Source organism: Cyanistes caeruleus, chromosome 1 (genome assembly GCF_971803275.1).
Source record: "Cyanistes caeruleus chromosome 1, bCyaCae1.hap1.1, whole genome shotgun sequence".
NCBI classification, from domain to species: domain Eukaryota; kingdom Metazoa; phylum Chordata; class Aves; order Passeriformes; family Paridae; genus Cyanistes; species Cyanistes caeruleus.
The window spans coordinates 77,888,586-77,900,811 of record NC_141701.1 but is presented as its reverse complement, the minus strand read 5'-3'; the positions used below and the strand labels follow the sequence as shown (position 1 = coordinate 77,900,811).

Below are 12,226 nucleotides of genomic sequence, written 5' to 3'. Positions count from 1 at the left end.
CAAATAAGGGTTTATTGTCTTGAAGTGTTGTGCAAAGCTGTAAATATCTTGATTGCTGATTTCCTGGATTTCCCTTACTCCTTCACCATTATTTTTGCTCCTCCTTCCGCATGTGTTTGAACAGACAATGCTTTCAGCCAGGTCTTTGATTGAGCACACTGGACAGATCTCTCAAGATCTGTCTCAAAAATCTCTCAAGCTCACATCCCATGAGTGTCAATATTTTTGTCTTGACAGCTACATTCAAACTGCCTCTCAATTTTTACTTCCATATTCTATTCTACCTGTTTAAAACCTAGGTGTAGTGGTGGGTTACAGGTTTTATACTTTTTAGTATTTCACAATTTTCCAGATGATTTTTTTTTGTATGAGCCAAGGGTTTCCATAAAGTCTCTTTCACAAAGAACACTTGAAGGTTTTAAATAGACTTGATAACCAAATTTTAATAAAACACATAGAAGACAATTACAATTATTAAATAGAAAGTGTTTAAAATGTTATTCCATGTGGAAATATAAGAGAGAGTGGAATGAAGACTAAACTAACAGATCTGATTCCTTCAGACTTCACATTTATGAAAGAAATACAGTACTTTAATACAGCAGTGTTAGATATTCATAGAAACGTCCTCAGTTCATGCTTCAAGTACTGCTATAGCACTTTAATAGACAGACAAAACATGCAGAAGCCCATAAATGTGGGGGTTTTCCCTTGTTTGCACTTATTTCCATGCTTGTGATACTATTTCAAAAGGTAACTAGCAATTTAAATTAGGAAAATAAATAAAAAAATGTCTGAAAGCATAGGAAAATCCCAGTCTTTTTGATGGAATTTCCTCCAACTTTTACTTCATTCTTTCTTCTTCTTGCTTTAAGATCATCAGTCTCATTTCCTTCATCTCTTCAAATCATCTTTTCACCTAGGCATGACTTAAAAGGATAAGTCAATAAAACAAATTTAAAGAATAGAAAAATAGTTAAAGAATTTTTTGGATTTACTATATCACTAGTGGGCACTGTGTCTGTCCTAAACAGTATTATTTTTGTTGGTTTATTGTGTAGTACAAATATGCGATCCTTGGTACCACAACAAATTGTAACATTGCAGCAAGTTGTGTAACCAGAATATCCCTCATAACTTGCTCTAAATCTTATCCTGTTCCAATCTACACAAAGAAAAATGGAGCTAAAAATAGGAAAAAAAGTCTACCTTTTAAACTATACAGAACAATATATCTGAAATATCTTTTTAACATATTCAAATCCAATTGTACTCTGCAACTTGTAGATCTTATTATAATTGGAGTTGTTTAAAAGTATCTAATTGATAGTCATAATTTGGGGGCTTGGCGTTCACATGTTTTAATGTGGTGTTCTTTTTTTGCAAGTGTCCTGTGTTTGCAAGTTCACTGTGTCCCCGCTATGCATTTGCAAATCTTTACCACTCTAACTTTGTCTTGAAGTCACACAACAGTAACATGAATCAAGTGAATTATCACAGCTACATACCTCCTGCAAATAGCCATTATAGGAAGGGATTGCCTCTTGCTGCTTTGTTTTCTTACTTCAAAGTCACTGCCTGTGGTTATTTTAGTTGCTGCAAGAACAGAGGAGGGAAGATAGACAATTCCATAGAGAAAAGTCATGGCAAAAGCAGCTTAGATGACAAGTATACAGCTCTAAATTTGGGGTTGAAGACTACTTTATTCAAATGCAAGTAAACAAACAAACCTGTACAGATGGGACTCCAGTTATTTTGAAAATAAGTTTCTGCTCTTGCTTATTTGAGAAACTATTTCCAGAATTCAATTCGAGGTGGTCAAGTTACCATCACAGCTATTTTCTATACAAAAGTAAATAATTTCTCTATAAATAAATATTTATCAGCAGGTGTGAACTACAGCCCTGAAGTGGACAGTCTATGGGAGATGACATGACTACTTAGCACAGGACCACTGACTAGTAAATTGCAAAGCCAAGAGAATTTGCTTGCAACTATTTGACGTGGTCTGATTTGGCTATTGCCATATGAACGCATGCCCACTGTAACAGATGGTGTGATACTGTATTTCTGAGAGAATAAACTCCTTGGTGAAAATTACTGTGTCAGCTATTGTGCATGTCTGCAGAGGAGTTTTTTTTTGTTTGTATGAGTTTTGGGGTAAGCATTATAAGAACAATTATGCAATGCTGTGGAATTTTCCTGTAAAATTCCCATTTAGGCAAAATACAAAACTCATGTTGAAAATTGTTACAGTAGTGCTTTCCAAACTTTAGGCTACTGTTTACTAGCAATGACTAATAAGGATACTTTAATCATCACCAAAAATTTAAACTGCAGACTTAAAAAGATTAATTAAAATCATGGGGGTATACGGCTCAGTGATCATGTAATAGGGATATCTCATCAGTGATCTAATGGTTACAGCTCCACATATTTCAGGTATTAATTCAGAATAACCTGGGTGTTCAGAAATAACTCAGTATTAGCTTTAAACAGAACATCAAGTTTAAAAGCAAAGTGTAATGCTTTATAATGTAATAAATGTGAGAATCTCAAGTAAAAGTTGATGTCCAACTTTATCACATATTACATCAGAATTGCTGGGATATTTATTTGAAAGGTGTTAAGAAAACCCTGGATTAGTTTCAGAAGCAAGCCAGAAGAGTTATTAATTATTTGAAATAGCTAATCTTTGGTAAGAAAAAATAAAAATCTATTAATTTTAGTAAAGATGTTTACCCAGCTCAAATTTACACAAGATTACTTCAATAGATGACCAAATAATTGAACAGATGAAGATGTAATGAGAAACAGCTACAGAAAGCTGGGAAGATGCTATTACATAGAAGTACATAAATTTCACACAGAATCACTAGGAAGTGACTAGTGATCAGAGACTTCCAAGATCAAGTCCAACTCAGCCCTAACACCTCAACTGAATCATGGAACCCAGTGCCACATCCAGTCTTTTTTAAACACATCCAGGGATGGTGACTCCAGCACCTCCCCACTCAGACCATTCCAATACTCTATCACACTTTCTGTAAAAAACCTTTTCCTAATATCCAACCAATATTTCTCTTGGCACAGCTTGAGACTGTGTCCTCTCGTTCTGTCAGTTGCTGCCTGGAGAAAGAGGATGGTCTGGCTGGACAGCGCCCAGGCACAAAGTTTTGTGGATTCTATAGTACTGCAAGCCCAAGACAGAAAATGGTTCAGAAACACAGGCCCTACCTTCATGTGGCCACAAACAGTATATAATTTGGAGGCTCCTCTATGCTCTACCATTTTGTAGACTATTCAGTCTCCTTTTCCTGCAAAATTTAAGAACCAAGTCACTTCAACTGGACAAGCAATCTTTTGAGGGCATGTTTATTTATGTGTTTCCCAATGCTTTTTTTCTGAAATAAATGGCATAGAATCATACTATTCCTAAGCACATTTAGGTGTTTTCTGAATCTTATGTGTATTTTCTTTTAAAATGTAGTGCTACTCTCTGAAGTTGCTAACTGGCTAGGTAATATTCACATTAAACCTTACCCTTTCTTCATCGGAGGTGCAATCAAAACATGGATTTTTACATAGTTAAAAATCTGCACAAGAAAGAAGTGAGGGTTTATTTTCCTCTTTAAGAGGAAGATGCAAATATGGCAGTTAAGATATTGGTATTTAAAATGCTTTTAGAAATATGATGATCTGAAAGAATCTTATTTCCTTCCTTCTCCCATTCCCCTGTATCCCTCCAAAAAAGGAAGCAGTAGTGAATTCTAAGCACTGAACTTAGTACTCTCATATCCAAATCCTTCAGACTGCTCAAAATTCAAAATAATAATAATAAAACAAAATTAGCTAGTGAAATTAGCTCATTTATAAAAAGTCTTGCATATTCTTCTGCTAAAATGTCTAAATTATATCTAAATTTTAAAATGTTGTCCTTAAAACATTTTATTTTTGCTATATTTGGAGTTTTAGAGAAGTTCTGTAACTCAGAGTTATTTGAGAGAAAACCAGAAGGAATTTCACATTTCTGATTATTTTTGTCTATGTTTTATAAATATGTATCTCTCTAAAAACAGTCAGAGCATTCTCTTTTCAGTTCGTAAGCTAAAAAAAAAAAGTGTTTAAATGGAATTATAGGTGTTAAAAGAGTCAGAACCTCTAGTAAGATTTGGAAAACTCTAAAAACTTGTGTAATAGGAATCATGGCTGAATGTAATATTCTTTCAGAATACTATAGACACCTTGAGTAATGTAGTCCCAATATATACTGGATAAATATATTTTAATCAGAGAAGAGTTATGCTGCCATATCTCAAAAGGGATATGGAAAATTTTCTGAAAGGAATTACTGAAAAGGAAGAGAGAATAATTTTTCAATATGGCTTGTTATATACCCCTTTGAATACTGATCAAATGATCTTTATGATATCAACTGAAATAACTCAAAAAAAAAGCACCTAGTAGCCCTAAGTTTTGTCACAAGCCTTGTTACCCTTTTGTAAGAACTGCAAACAATCTATTTTCCTTGTTTCAAGGTGGAGTGCCAAAAACTAATCCTAATAAGGAAATTCTCATTAGCCCACAGCTTACTCTGGGTCTTTCATCTTCCAGAAACATGAGGAGCTCTAAGTGGCATCTGTAACTGTCTAACATCTAATTAAAGAGATGTAAGTTTGTTAGAATTTATGTGAGATGCTAATTCATTAGAAAATTAATAGAAGCAGCACTAGAGAGCTGTGGCCAGATATATCACTGATTTGAGTAAAAAATCTACACTAAGTGCCTTTTTCACTGGAATTAAAGACACACATAGCAGTAAAAAAAATAAAAAAAACCCAAAAAATCCAACCATAAAATAAATAGAAGAATGAGATTATGGTGGAAAGTAGCTGTTACCTACTTGAAAAGCAGAGGCTAAAGAGAAAACAGTAATAATAAAAAAAGACATGTAAGAAAAAGTGCAGCACATTTCCCTCCTCACCTTTATAGATTTGATTATATTCTTTGAATATTTTTACAATAAGCCAGTATGTAATTTCTGAAAACATCTTGGACCTGAAAATGCTCAATAGGAGAAACTTTTCAATAAACTAGATGTTTTCATTGAAATAAAGCACTGAGAAATACTAAAGCCAAACCAGTTCTTATTATACTACTAGCTCCATATAAAACCTAAAATTCTGATTTTATTCAGGATAAGAATGTAAAAACTCTAAAGAGTCGATGTAAAATTTACATGTCAATTGATATCCTCTAAAATAAAATCCTGTGAGATGTAAAGTGTTAATGTCAATATTCCTATTTATTTTTGAATCCTTTGAGAAATTTTAAGAGAAGTGTTACCATTGTGATGCAACATGGAATTTATAGTTGTGAGGCAGTAGGACAATATGAACTAATGCAGTAACAGTAATGAATGATAAAACTACTAAAAGTTTCTGAAAAAAGACAGTTGCATGATATTCAGATTTATAACTGCACTGGTAATTACTCTCATAAATATTTACAAACATTTGTAACAAAAGAAAATTATCACAATCCCTGAATCAATGTTTTATATTCCCTGCAAAAGTCTGCGTAACGAGCCGCAAATATCACTGGCAATTTGACTGTGTGTTAACCCTGCTGATTAAAGCACTTAGAACCAGCTTTTGCTGGCTCACCAGCAATGCAAAACTCTTTGTTGATGCATCCTCGAAACCCAAAGGGAACACTGGTATCACTTTAGGCATAGTGCTTTAACCCCTACCCATGCACATGGTAGGAATTCTTTGCACCACAGATTATGATTATTTATACACAATAAGAACTAAATCTACAACACTTAGACATTCCATATAGAGACTCCAGATCCAGATTTCTTGCTTTAAACAGCACTAGAAGTGGTACATTTCTCTAGATAGTGCAGAAACATAAGTAAACAAAATACATGTATGAGATATGTTGTCCTCTAGGAAGTGTGGGTTTTGCGTAGAAATAGCTTTATTTTCTAAGGCAACACTGACTGTTTCCCAGCCTGGAAATGAAACTTGAAATAACTTTAGAAAGGAGGTAACATGAAAGTGTATCTTTATTTGAAAGTCTTCAGGGGCAGTTATGGAAAGATGTCCACAAAAGCCCACCTCCCCCCCAGGTGAGTATATTTTATAGGTTTTTAGGAAATTAGCATAATTGATAAAAAGCACCAATTAGGAGGACAAGTGGTGATGTAATTCCAACCACAAAGTCAAGCCCCTTCTCTGAAGTCCCCACCTCAACACTAGCTGTACCTTGTCCATGAGAATGTATCTTGAAGAGTTGTTCTCAACCTTGATTCCCAGGAAGAGCCAAGATAGCACAGGGGCCTTGTACCCACCCAGGGGTCAGGTTTCTGGAATTTGTTTTGTCCTTCTGCCTAGGGAAAGGCCATGGAAAAGTACTGGGAAAACTAGTCACTAATACAATAGGTGACAGAGTTACACATACATGTGTGAAGAATACAGAGATCATACAATAGAAATAAAGGGAAAATCCAGAACGACATCAGCATGACTTAAGGCCATGAAGTCAATTAAAGTCTTAGAACATCTATCATACAGGGAGAGGCTGAGACATCTGGGACTGCTTATCATCTGAAAGAGAAGGTTCAAAGAGGGTCTCTGTGTATTTGTACATTCCAGAATGAAGAGAGATTTGTCTCATTGGTACCCTGTGAAAGGACAAGATGCAACAGACACAAACTGAAATAGAAGAGGACTGCATCTGAAAACAAAAGAATAAAGAGAAAGAAACACCTCTTGTCATGATGGTGATCAAATACTAGAACAGGTTTCCCAGAGAATTTGTGACATCACCATCCTTAGAGATATAAGAAACCTGACTAGACAAAGTTCTGAACAACTGACTCTAGCTGACCCTGCCTTGGAGCAGGGGCAAGAATTAGATAATCCAGAGATCCCTGTACACCTCAGCTGTTTTGTGACTGCAGAATGAGTCTGAAGGAGGAGCTACTCATAAATGAAAAACAAACTAAATAAATTTAGTTGCAAAAGACTGGTAGAATATCATACTTTTCTGCATTTTTCTGTAAAAATATGTTCAGAATATTACAAAATATGTTTTATAAATATTTCATAATACAAAAAGGTATTACTTTGCTCATTGTCACAATCGTGTTGGGAGAAAGAGTTGTCTGGTTATAGTCACATTTTTATGTACCTTCTTAAATTATACAACCACTGACATCTGTGTAAGAGTGCAGAAATACTTTACAACAATGAAGAAAACAATGTTTGTTTTCTTTTGATAATCCAAAAAGGTATTTGAAAAGGTCTAGCCAGTTCAGTGTGAAAAGTACGGCACAATGAAATTACATTTCTACTTTTGTTTGTACATGGAAAAAGTAAAAATGTCACTTTGGCTAAGTTAAAAATGATTTCACGTATTGTAAAAATGTTATCAAACCAGAAGAATAAAAAAAAAGGTCAAGTTCATGACTGGATGCTTCACTGCATCTGTTTCCACATGGACTTGCCATTTTATTGAAAATATCAAGCACATAGATCAAGGTTCCATAGAAGTGAATTACTAGACCTGATAAGGAAAAAAAAAATCTTAAGAAGTTTGAAGGTTGTTTCAGCATGGGTTAATTGTTTCATTACCCATGAAAAAGGGCAACAACATCCCAAGAATTTTCCCCTCAAAAAGCATTATTGAGAGCAATGAACAAAAAGGTGACTTGAAAGCCACACAGGAATATAGAGAAATATTCAGAAAAACAATAACAAAATAGAGCAGTGTCAGATACAACAGTTGTTTATAAATATCAACCCTTTGGCTTGGGATGTTTAATTAGTGTATTCAGATCTCATTAGATTTTGCTTCTTTGGCTTTTTTTCCAGGCAATATGGCCTGAAGTCAGTGTAAATTAGGTACACTGAGTGCCCCATGAGATCAGGCTCATAATTATTTCTCACCTTAGCATCATCTAGTTCAGCTCAAAACAACTAAAACATGGGAAAGAGAAGAACATGTTTTAAACAGTCCCATTTGAATGCATTAAAAGTTTTTTATAGGCATGCCTGAAGTGTCAGGAATGTGGCTTACAAGTGTCAATAACATATGCTCACTATGAATTGTATCTGAAGCTCAATTTGAGATAAGGCAGAAAAAAGAAAATGTAGTTTGCCAAGGGTTTTGTGTATACCAAGACTCAAACTATGCAAATATTTAACAATTAGGGAATATAAGGAAAATAGTTGTGTTTCACCTGCTTTTTTGCCTTGCTTTTTATGAGGGGGAGTATTTTTATCATTATAATATTAGTACTAGTATTTATATTGGTATTGGTATGTTTTAGTATTTGTATTAGTATTAGTATTGGCTTTTATTAGTATTAGTATTAACTGCAGTGTCGTGGTTTTAAAGCAGTAACTAAAAAATTACTTATTTCTTGCTGTGAGATATGGATTAGAACAAGAGCAAAACAGGCTTAAAACTTAAAAGGAATAAAGAAAGTTTATTAACAAAACTACAAGAATAAAAATACTAGAATAAACTTCCAGAATACTCTTTTATCCCCCACTACCTGACCATTCTTTTGTACACGTGACAACATAGAGACAGAAAAACTTCAGAACTTTGGTGGTTAAAACGGTCCCCATTCTTGCCAGAGTCTTTTCATCAGCCTTTGTAGAGAAACAGAAGTCTTCTTCTGTTAATCTATGGAGTTTCTCACAAGAAAACTATTTCTGTTATAGTTTTCTATTTTTCTGATGCCAGCTGCCCGGAAATCTGTCATCAGATTTTCTCCTCCCATTTCACATCACTCTGAGGTGTGTATGGGCCATGAATCTAGGGATGTCATTTTAAGGATGAGTTATTCAAAGGCAAAAGTTCTCTTCATTTGTCTCTGTGAGCTTTCCTGGAAAACAGAAGTTTTCTCTTTGCCTCAAGCAGCCCCAAATCTTCGCTCAACTCTGTTCCAGCACCTCACTGTATCACAATTACTCTCTCTCTTTTGCTCAAAATCTACACTTTGAACACTCCATTCCTCCCAATATACTTTGTCATGAATTAAAGTAGTCTTTTCAAAATACTATTTCCATCTCCATAGCTTTAGCAGAAAGATAGTTCATCTTATAAAGCATCTCTTTATTCTGTCTTCCCCATCTAAAACTTAAATCTTTTTCTCACTGTTTTTGCTGGTTTTATGAAGTCTTCTTCATGTTGATTGTCTCTCTCTCTGTCTCTTTGGGAAAAATAAGTAATCTGTACTTTTTATCCAGGTAGTAAAAGTATTAAAGTCTTAGAAAAGCCGCAAGTGTTCATGGTGTCAGGTTTCAGTCCAGCAGCAGAAACTACAAACTAAACCAGGCTGGCCGGCTCTGATTCTCCCCTTCCCCCCCGCGCCCTCTGCGGCCTTGTCCGGCCTGGAGGGGGGGGAGGAGGCCGAGACAGAGCCTCGTTACCTTTCCAGAAGCCGGAAACACAAAAAGGACAAGAGAGCTTTGACTGTACAACTTAAAGGGGTGTCCACAAGTTGACTTCACTTTTTAATGGTCAAAACTGCTGTCAATTCTTAGAAATGACTGATAATTGGTCAGGAGGAATGACTCCCATCAGCCACCAGCAGCTTCAACTTCCTTAGCTCCCAAAGCTATCTTAAAGGTAAAGTCACCCCATGACATTCCACCCCTTATCCCCATATCATCAACTTATTATCAAAATTAATATATATATATTTTAACTCTACAACACATACATTATATACAGACAAGGGCATTCATTCATGACCTTCACCCAACAATCAAGTTATCATACAGCACAGAATTTAGTAAAATCTAAATGCATATGAGGGAAATTTAAATTATGCATTTCTGCTTCCTAGATTATTAGATCTTGTAACTAATGCTTTTTGCATGTCTTACCCTTTTGGTACACAAATGGTGTTACAGTATTTTTTATCATTTTAGTTGTGCATGTTCTGCTACAGCCACTATAAATATAAACACATTTTATATTCCTTTGTTCCTTCAAAAACTATACATCTAATACAAAATGCTTGGAATACTACCAAGATTGAACATGGAGAGAAGACATTAACCTTGTGTGTTGTAGAATGGAAGACAATAAACTTTGAGTTTGTTTCATGAAAAGCGCCTCAAAAGACTATACCACTCCAAGTTATTCTAAATGGAAATGGCCTTGGACTTGTCTCTTGGGAATAAAAAGGCTAAAACGACAAAAGGATGCTTATGTCCACTTAAATAAGATGCATGAACAGCACTGGGATATGAGGGTGAACTTGAATTAATCTCTTAAGCTGTCTCTAAAACAGATATATTTACACCAGATACTGTGTTCGGAAAAGGAGTAGAAGAAATGTATTGTATTAGATGCTGACATTTATGCTCTGCAAGGACATCCTAATTCAATTGCTACCAATCATATGCTGCTGTCTGTTGCTGTTTTTCAAGATAGCACAGATACCCAGGCTACATCATCACACACATGCACAGGTGGTACTTGGGGTCCACCAAATGGCATCTAAAATCTAGCAGTAAGATTTTTCCCACGATTTCCATTAATGTAGAGCACCCTGATTTACTAAATCTTACCTTCAAAACCCAAATAAAAATGTGCCAAATATAACAATTTTACAGGAAGAGAATAGAGGGTTTTTTATACCTGAGTTTCTCACAATGGAGACAAAACCATGGGAAAAACAAAGTTTTTTCTTCAAGAACAGAATATCATTTAAGTTTCAGGAAACTTGTCAAGAGAATTACAGATGCAACCTATGCCTGTATCAGTCACAGAAGCATGGGCTTTGATGACAGAAGTTTGCACTGCTTAAATATTTAAGGTAGGATAAGAAGGACCTAATAGTGAGAGATTAAGATCCACTAAATTCATCAGGAATTTGAGGCAGAATGGTTTACAGGATCAACTCACCACACTTCACATGAATTGCAAGTGTCAATAACAATGTTATTGATCACCTTTACATCTTCTCCAGTTGAGGAAGGTCACCACAGGGGAAGGATGCATTAATGTACAAGTTTAGGTGATTAATGGACACTTATTATTTCTGGGCCATAAGGTTTCAGCAGCAAAGTACAAAGACTTAATGGTCACACAGTTTTGCTAAAGTTGCTGAGCTGGAAAGCTGCTAGCCTGGAGAGCTGCTGATAAACAATTAACAGAACCTTTATTTAATGAGAGCTATAAAATTAGAAAGGGAAAAAAAAAGCCAAACACACACCTTCGCAGAACAAAGCTACAAACGAGCTTAGGCCATGCAATTGAAAAGCTCTGTTGAAGAATTAGAAAAACCAAGGTCAGAGCACTAACTAGTTTCTCCTGTGCATGCATGTGGGCACACACGTACACACATAATTAAAAGAATGATGTTGCTTACCGAAAATGAGGGAAGTGCTTCCCTGAGACTCTCTTAAATTAGTGAGATTAAAAAAAAACCAAAAACCCAGTGGATAGCATACTGAAACCATTCTGAAAATATAAATACTGTCTTTTTTTTCCAAAAAATATAATTGCTTCTGTATACCAGACTTCAGAAAAAGTATCTGCTTTTTATTGCAGAAAACATAACTAGGTGAGAAAAGGAGAGGGGAAATTCTTCATCATTATTTCTTTTTTCCGAATGAAACAACGAACAAAATCTTAAAAATCTTGTCCATCATTTAAGCAAAAGTTTGCCAGGACATTTTGTGAAGAAAATCCAAATAACTCACCTCCAAACTAGCAGAAAATCCTTAAACAACAACTTATTTCAACTTTACTAGTTACTGTCAAAATACGTGATATACTTCTTATATTGCAGAGACTAGTCTATGTACAGAAAATTACTTAGTTTCATTTTTACCTCTGTCAATGTTAATCACTAATGTCTCTGTATAAATCAATACTATATTTTTATTAGCATCAAAATTTCTCAGGTCAAAAACAATGTTTTGTTACAAATAAGAATATGTTTTTTTAGTTGAAATAAAAAAGATGCAAAAATAAGTTACATGACCATATTAAAAAGCAATGTGAATGAATAGATTAAGAATCTCTAAAATATTTTAACTCAAATGTTGTTCATAAAGTCTTTCTTGTACTGACAGCACTGACAATTTAACCTTTACATCAGAATATCACTACAGAATAAATGCTCTAATATTTTTATATATACCAAAAACCATGAAGCAACATGAGTTTTCTTGAATTCAGGAGTAAA

At 34.7% G+C, this 12,226-nt stretch overlaps 1 long non-coding RNA gene across 1 annotated transcript; it reads right to left on the bottom strand.

Annotated features, from left to right (window-relative positions):
* Window positions 1–416: 416 nt before the first annotated feature.
* On the bottom strand, window positions 417–11,170 carry LOC111925643 (uncharacterized). Its single transcript, XR_002862360.2, has 3 exons — window positions 10,939–11,170; window positions 1,509–1,596; window positions 417–929 (listed from the first exon to the last, which is right to left on the bottom strand). It is a non-coding gene; the product is annotated as an uncharacterized LOC111925643 (long non-coding RNA).
* Between the last annotated feature and the right edge of the window lie 1,056 nt (window positions 11,171–12,226).